This window comes from Apostichopus japonicus, chromosome 5 (assembly GCF_037975245.1).
Source record: "Apostichopus japonicus isolate 1M-3 chromosome 5, ASM3797524v1, whole genome shotgun sequence".
NCBI lineage: Eukaryota > Metazoa > Echinodermata > Holothuroidea > Aspidochirotida > Stichopodidae > Apostichopus > Apostichopus japonicus.
The window spans coordinates 1,213,211-1,220,710 of record NC_092565.1 but is presented as its reverse complement, the minus strand read 5'-3'; the positions used below and the strand labels follow the sequence as shown (position 1 = coordinate 1,220,710).

Sequence of the window (7,500 nt, the reverse complement as noted above, 5' to 3'; positions counted from 1 at the left end):
GGATGTGCGCGGCGGAGACGGCAGAACGACACGCGAACACATGCATAGAGTTTGTGACCGTTGTCAACTTGAATGTATCGGGCGCTGGCCTGTGTGTGCCCGACGGAGACGGCAGAACGACCCACGAACACATGCATAGAATTTGGACTTCCTTGAAGAAGACGTTGACATAAAAAAAAAAAAAAAAAAGTCAAGCGGGTACTGGCTCAAGTGTGCCCGACGGTGACGGTAGAACGACCCGCGAACACATGCATAGAGTTGTGACCATTGTCAACTTGAATGTATCGGGCGCTGGCTGGGATGTGCCCGGCGGAGACGGCAGAACGACACGCGAACACATGCATAGAGTTTGTGACCGTTGTCAACTTGAATGTATCGGGCGCTGGCTGGGATGTGCCCGGCGGAGACGGCAGAACGACACGCGAACACATGCATAGAGTTTGTGACCGTTGTCAACTTGCATGAATCGGGCACTGGCCTGTGTGCGCCCGACGTTGACGGTAGAACGACCCACGAGCACATGCATAGAGTTGTGACCGTTGTCAACTTGAATGTATCGGGCGCTGGCTGGGATGCGCCCGGCGGAGACGGCAGAACGACACGCGAACACATGCATAGTGTTGTGACCATCGTCAACTTGAATGTATCGGGCGCTGGCTAGGATGTGCGCGGCGGAGACGGCAGAACGACACGCGAACACATGCATAGAGTTTTGACCACTGTCGACTTGAATGTATCGGGCGCTGGCTAGGATGTGCGCGGCGGAGACGGCAGAACGACACGCGAACACATGCATAGAGTTGTGACCATTGTCAACTTGAATGTATCGAGCGCTGGCCTGTGTGTGCCCGACGGAGACGGCAGAACGACCCACGAACACATGCATAGACTTTGGACTTCCTTGAAGAAGACGTTGACATAAAAAAAAAAAAAAAAAAGTCAAGCGGGTACTGGCTCAAGTGTGCCCGACGGTGACGGTAGAACGACCCGCGAACACATGCATAGAGTTGTGACCATTGTCAACTTGAATGTATCGGGCGCTGGCTGGGATGTGCCCGGCGGAGACGGCAGAACGACACGCGAACACATGCATAGAGTTGTGACCGTTGTCAACTTGAATGTATCGGGCGCTGGCTGGGATGTGCCCGGCGGAGACGGCAGAACGACACGCGAACACATGCATAGAGTTTGTGACCGTTGTCAACTTGAATGTATCGGGCGCTGGCTGGGATGTGCCCGGCGGAGACGGCAGAACGACACGCGAACACATGCATAGAGTTTGTGACCACTGTCAACTTGCATGTATCGGGTACTGGCCTGTGTGCGCCCGACGTTGACGGCAGAACGACCCGCGAACACATGCATAGAGTTGTGACCGTTGTCAACTTGAATGTATCGGGCGCTGGCTGGGATGTGCCCGGCGGAGACGGCAGAACGACACGCGAACACATGCATAGAGTTGTGACCGTTGTCAACTTGAATGTATCGGGCGCTGGCTGGGATGTGCCCGGCGGAGACGGCAGAACGACACGCGAACACATGCATAGAGTTTGTGACCATTGTCAACTTGCATGTATCGGGTACTGGCCTGTGTGCGCCCGACGTTGACGGTAGAACGACCCACGAGCACATGCATAGAGTTGTGACCGTTGTCAACTTTAATGTATCGGGCGCTGGCTGGGATGTGCCCGGCGGAGACGGCAGAACGACACGCGAACACATGCATAGAGTTGTGACCGTCGTCAACTTGAATGTATCGGGCGCTGGCTGGGATGTGCCCGGCGGAGACGGCAGAACGACACGCGAACACATGCATAGAGTTTGTGACCGTTGTCAACTTGCATGTATCGGGTACTGGCCTGTGTGCGCCCGACGTTGACGGTAGAACGACCCACGAGCACATGCATAGAGTTGTGACCATTGTCAATTTTAATGTAGCGGGTACTGGCCTGTGTGTTCCCGACGTTGACGGCAGAACGACCCACGAGCACATGCATAGAGTTGTGACCGTTGTCAACTTAAATGTATCGGGCGCTGGCTGGGATGTGCCCGGCGGAGACGGCAGAACGACACGCGAACACATGCATAGAGTTTTGACTTCGTTACAGAGGACGTTGACAAAAAAAAAAAAAAATAATAATATCAAAAAAAAAAAACATGGTCAACTTTAGTGTAACGGGTATTGGCTTAAGTGTGTGACCCAATGGTCAGAATGAGTGGGCAGAGTGAATCGGATTATATATTAAGGGGAGTGTCTTGTCTCGCCGGTCGATCTTCAAATTGTAGAAGTTTCCTCATATATCTCCTTGATTTCGTCAAGATATATCCGGCACGGGAGCAACCCCGACACTCCTCTGAAAATACGGGTCGCTCCCATGTGAGAAGGTCGATGGTGTGATCGACGGCACGAGTGTCATGCGACCGGGCGAGGGCCGAGTAATTAGCCGACGGTGATGCACACATGCGTAGGCATGGGACCCGTTGTCGTTGCACGAGTCTGTGAGACGGGGCGCCGCCGGACAAGACATACCCGGCACGGGAGCAACCCCGGCACTCCTCTGAAAACACGGGTTGCTCCCGGGTGAGAAGGTCGATGGTGCGGTCGATGGCACGAGTGTCATGCGACCGGGCGAGGGCCGAGATTTAGGCCGACGGTGATGCACACAGGCGTAGGCTGGGACTCGTCGTGTTGCACGAGTCTGTGAGACGGGGCGACGGCCGACCTCGACGGCAGGCCGCCCGATGCATCCGCAAGGTGTGGCTCTCGTCCGAGATTTTGAGATCTCTTTAGTGTAGCGGGTATTGGCTTAAGTGTGTGATCCAATGGTCAGAACGAGCGGGCAGAGTGAATCGGATTCTATATATGAGGGGGGTAGTAGAGTCGATCCAAGACTCGAGAAGGCTTTTAATGTCTGTCGTGTGTGTATGCGTGTCATGGTTGGACTCCAGCGGGCCCTTTCGGTAGGGTCAGCCGTCGTTTCATCGCGACCATGTGTTGCAACTCGGCGCTCAGAGCGGGGGTTTTCACCCACTCGCCCCGTGAGCAGAGGTGTCCCTCCGTGCACACGTATATATCGACGTTCAGATATGAAGCTTTCGCGGACGGGAGTCCACCCGAGACTCGAAAAGGCTCCTTGCCTGTGGTGCGTAAATATGTTTTTGCACGTCAGACCCTTGCTGGCCTTCTCGGTAGGGTCAGCCGTCGTTTCATCGCGACCATGTGTTGCAACTCGGCGCTCGGTGCGGGGGTTTTCACCCACTCGCCCCGTGAGTAGAAGGTTCTTTCGTGCATATGTATATATACAATCCCAGATATTGAGCTTTTTCATCCGCAGAACCCCCGGTGGAGAAGAGAGAGAGTAGAGATGAGAGAGAAAGGAGAAGGGAGAAGGCCTCTCGCGTTGCGTGGTCGATGGCACGAGTGCCATGCGACCAGGCGAAAGGCAAACGGCAAGCCGACGGCGACGGCAGGCCGCCCGACTCACCCGCAGAGAATCTGGGTCTCGTTCGAGATTTCGAGATCTCTTAAGTGTAGCGGGTATTGGCTTAAGTGTGTGATCCAATGGTCAGAACGAGCGGGCAGAGTGAATCGGATTCTATATATGAGGGGGGTAGTAGAGTCGATCCAAGACTCGAGAAGGCTTTTAATGTCTGTCGTGTGTGTATACGTGTCATGGTTGGACTCCAGCGGGCCCTTTCGGTAGGGTCAGCCGTCGTTTCATCGCGACCATGTGTTGCAACTCGGCGCTCAGAGCGGGGGTTTTCACCCACTCGCCCCGTGAGCAGAGGTGTCCCTCCGTGCACACGTATATATCGACGTTCAGATATTGAGCCTTTTCATCCGCAGAACCCCCGGTGGAGAAAGAGCAGGACCTCGGTGTCGTCAGATATCGAGCTTTCTCCACGGGACCCGTTCGGGCATGCTGCCGTTGCTGCGACCATGTGTTGCACTCGGCGCTCGGTACGGGCTTTTTCATCCAAGCAACGAATGCACGCTCGAGGCGTGCGATTGCTCTCCCCTGTTCCAGTGGACGAGCCGTCGCCCTCCCGCGTCGCTTCGAACCGGTCCCGTCTCCGAGGCGGGACCACTGCGACTCCTCTCGAGACGACCCAGTCGACTCGGGTAGAGATACACACCTCGAGAATCCCTTCGGGCGGTTCTTCGATCACTGTACCGTAATAGCACGGCATCGACAATTGAGAATTCAGAGAGAGAGAGAGGGGAGTGCGAGAGCGACTCCCGGACGGCGAACGGGCCCAGCCCGGTTCTGTCGACCGTTACCTGGTTGATCCTGCCAGTAGTCATATGCTTGTCTCAAAGATTAAGCCATGCACGTCTAAGTACAATCCTGAACATACAAGAGAAACTGCAGATGGCTCATTAGATCAGTTATGGTTTATTGGAGAAAGTCTTATACCATGGATAACTGTGGTAATTCTAGAGCTAATACATGCAACAAAGCGCCGACCCTTCGGGGGAAGCGTGCTCTTATTAGGAACAAGGCCAGCCCGGTCCTTTCGGGGTCCGGTCTCCGCTGGTGAACTCTAGATAATCATGCCGATCGCACGGTCTTGCACCGGCGACGCTCCCTTCAAAAGTCTGCTCTATCAACTTTCGATGGTAAGTTATGCGCTTATCATGGTTGTGACGGGTAACGGAGAATCAGGGTTCGATTCCGGAGAGGGAGCCTGAGAAACGGCTACCACATCCAAGGAAGGCAGCAGGCACGCAAATTACCCACTCCTGACACGGGGAGGTAGTGACAAAAAATAACGATACAGGCCTCTTCGGAGGCCCTGTGATCGGAATGAGTACACTTTAAATCCTTTAACGAGGATCTACTGGAGGGCAAGTCTGGTGCCAGCAGCCGCGGTAATTCCAGCTCCAGCAGCGTATATTAAATTTGCTGCAGTTAAAAAGCTCGTAGTCGGATTTCTGGCCGGGGCGGGCGGTCCGCCGTGAGGCGTGCACTGCCCGTTCCCCTTCTCCCCGTCAAACGGGAGTCGTGGGAGATTTTTCCCGGCCAGTGATTCGGTTGGTCGTGCGGTGCTCTTAACTGAGTGCCGTGCGAGACTGGAACGTTTACTTTGAGAAAATTGAAGTGTTCAAAGCAGGCCAAAGTGCCCGAACAGCTCAGCATGGAATAGTGGAAGAGGACCTCGGTTCTATTTCGTTGGTCTTGAGATCCTGAGGTAATGATCAAGAGGGACTGCCGGGGGCATTCGTATTGCGGCGTGAGAGGTGAAATTCTTGGATCGTCGCAAGACGCCCGACAGCGAAAGCATTTGCCAAGAATGTCTTCATTGATCAAGAACGAAAGTCGGAGGATCGAAGGCGATCAGATACCGCCCTAGTTCCGACCATAAACGATACCGACTCGTAATTCGCCGGCGTTCCTCCCATGACGCGGCGGGCAACTCTCCGGAAAACCAAAGTCTTTGGGTTCCGGGGGAAGTATGGTTGCAAAGCTGAAACTTAAAGGAATTGACGGAAGGGCACCACCAGGAGTGGAGCCTGCGGCTTAATTTGACTCAACACGGGGAAACCTACCCGGCCCGGACACAGTGAGGATTGACAGATTGAGAGCTCTTTCTTGATTTTGTGGATGGTGGTGCATGGCCGTTCTTAGTTGGTGGAGTGATTTGTCTGGTTAATTCCGATAACGAACGAGACTCTTGCTTGCTAAATAGTCCGGCCACCCGTCGTGGTGAGCCGCGAACTTCTTAGAGGGACAAATGGCTTTCAGCCATACGAGATGGAGCAATAACAGGTCTGTGATGCCCTTAGATGTCCGGGGCCGCACGCGCGCTACACTGGCGCAAGCAGCGGGTACATTTGCCCTCGGCCGAAAGGTCCGGGTAATCCGCTGAGACTTCTCCGTGCTGGGGACAGGGACTTGTAATTGTGTCCCTTGAACGAGGAATTCCAAGTAAACGCGAGTCATCAGCTCGCATTGATTACGTCCCTGCCCTTTGTACACACCGCCCGTCGCTACTACCGATCGAATGACTTAGTGAGGCCATCGGATCGACCGTCTGGCACCCCCGGCTTCGGCCGGTTGTCGAGGCGTGACGAGAAGACGGTCAAACTTGATCATTTAGAGGAAGTAAAAGTCGTAACAAGGTTTCCGTAGGTGAACCTGCGGAAGGATCATTAACAGAACCCTTCCCCTCCGTGATCGGAGAGGGAACAAAGGGGGAATGTCGGAAAAGCCGTCACAGAGAGACACGCGGAGAGAGCAAATTGGAAAAGCCGGGGGGACTCGAGCGGGGTTTTCACCGCCTCCTTCCCCGTTCCACGGTCGAGGTCAGACCCCGCGCTTCGCCTTCGCTCTCTCCGACAAAAAGGAGACGGGCGTGTCACACACAGACCAGCCCGGGGAGTACCCGGTTCTTCTCTCGTCGTCTGTCTCACGGAGTCTCGCACTCCCGGTAGCTTCGAGGGAGAAGTCCCGCAAGGGTGGAGACGCCGTCGCCGTCCGCGGCGCGGCGCTCCTCGAGGCATTCTCCGCAGGGCAGAGAAGGGGCACCGGTGTCGCCCGATTTCCCCCCAGTCGGCGAGTCTGACTCGCGCGACCCGCCCTCGCGGCGGTGGGGGGAAGGAGGGAGCCCGCTTGCCCCCTCGGCTCGACGGAGGATATTTCTTTCCAGTCACAAGCAAAGAAGGCACAGAGTCCCCGTGTCCTTTCTCCTTCCGTTCCACTTCTTCCCTCGGCTCTGAGGAGAGTTTGCGAACGCGGGAGTCTTCCAGTGGCAAATGACAATTCTTGGTGGTGGATCACTCGGCTCGTGCGTCGATGAAGAACGCAGTTAGATGCGAGAATTCATGTGAATTGCAGAACTCACTGATCATCGACTTATTCGAACGCAAATGGCGGCTCGGGGATGCTCTGCTCCTCGAGCCACGTCCGTCTGAGCGTCTGAAGACAATCACTCACAGAGTCGGCGTGTTCGCGCGCCGGAGGAGCGCCCGGCCGCAGCCGTCCCTTCGACGGCCGGCTGCGTCGGGTCAGTGTCAGATGGAGTTCTGTGATGTCGGCGCCGGTGAAACTCGGCGAGCAGGCTCGATCGGTAACCGGGGGTTCGTCGGTCGTGCGACGTGCCATCGGGGTGTAGACGTATGCGCCCGTGGTGCGGTCCAGCGTCCGACCCCCCGGAACGGTCGAGGAGCCTCTGCCGGGCAGAGCCGGTCGACCCAATCGCGGGGTCTCTCGTCCTCCCGTCTGCGTTCTCGCAGGCGCATGGTAGGCCACCCTTTCCCGCCGGCGACCCGATTCTTCGGGGAGCGCCGGGGAAGGAGAGACCCCGGGTCGCCGCTATGACTCCGATCACGTTCCACGTGTCTTTCACGATTCCAGACCTCAGATCGGATGAGATTACCCGCTGGATTTAAGCATATCACTAAGCGGAGAGAAAAGAAACTAACAAGGATTCCTTCAGTAGCGGCGAGCGAAGCAGGAAGAGCCCATCGCCGAATCCCCGCGCCCGTTTGCGGTGCGA

The 7,500-nt window shown here is 55.9% G+C and overlaps 3 non-coding genes across 3 annotated transcripts in view; all 3 read left to right on the top strand.

The window, feature by feature from the left end:
• The first annotated feature begins 4,279 nt into the window (after positions 1-4,279).
• Positions 4,280-6,157, top strand: LOC139968302 (small subunit ribosomal RNA). Its single transcript, XR_011793309.1, has one exon. It is a non-coding gene; the product is annotated as a small subunit ribosomal RNA (ribosomal RNA).
• A 605-nt stretch (positions 6,158-6,762) lies between these two features.
• Positions 6,763-6,922, top strand: LOC139968240 (5.8S ribosomal RNA). The gene has a single exon (XR_011793277.1). It is a non-coding gene; the product is annotated as a 5.8S ribosomal RNA (ribosomal RNA).
• Positions 6,923-7,356: 434 nt separating this feature from the next.
• Positions 7,357-7,500, top strand: part of LOC139968384 (large subunit ribosomal RNA) — a 4,028-nt gene continuing 3,884 nt past the window's right edge. The window contains exon 1 of the ribosomal RNA XR_011793384.1: positions 7,357-7,500. This exon is cut by the window's right edge and continues 3,884 nt beyond it. This is a non-coding gene — a ribosomal RNA (large subunit ribosomal RNA).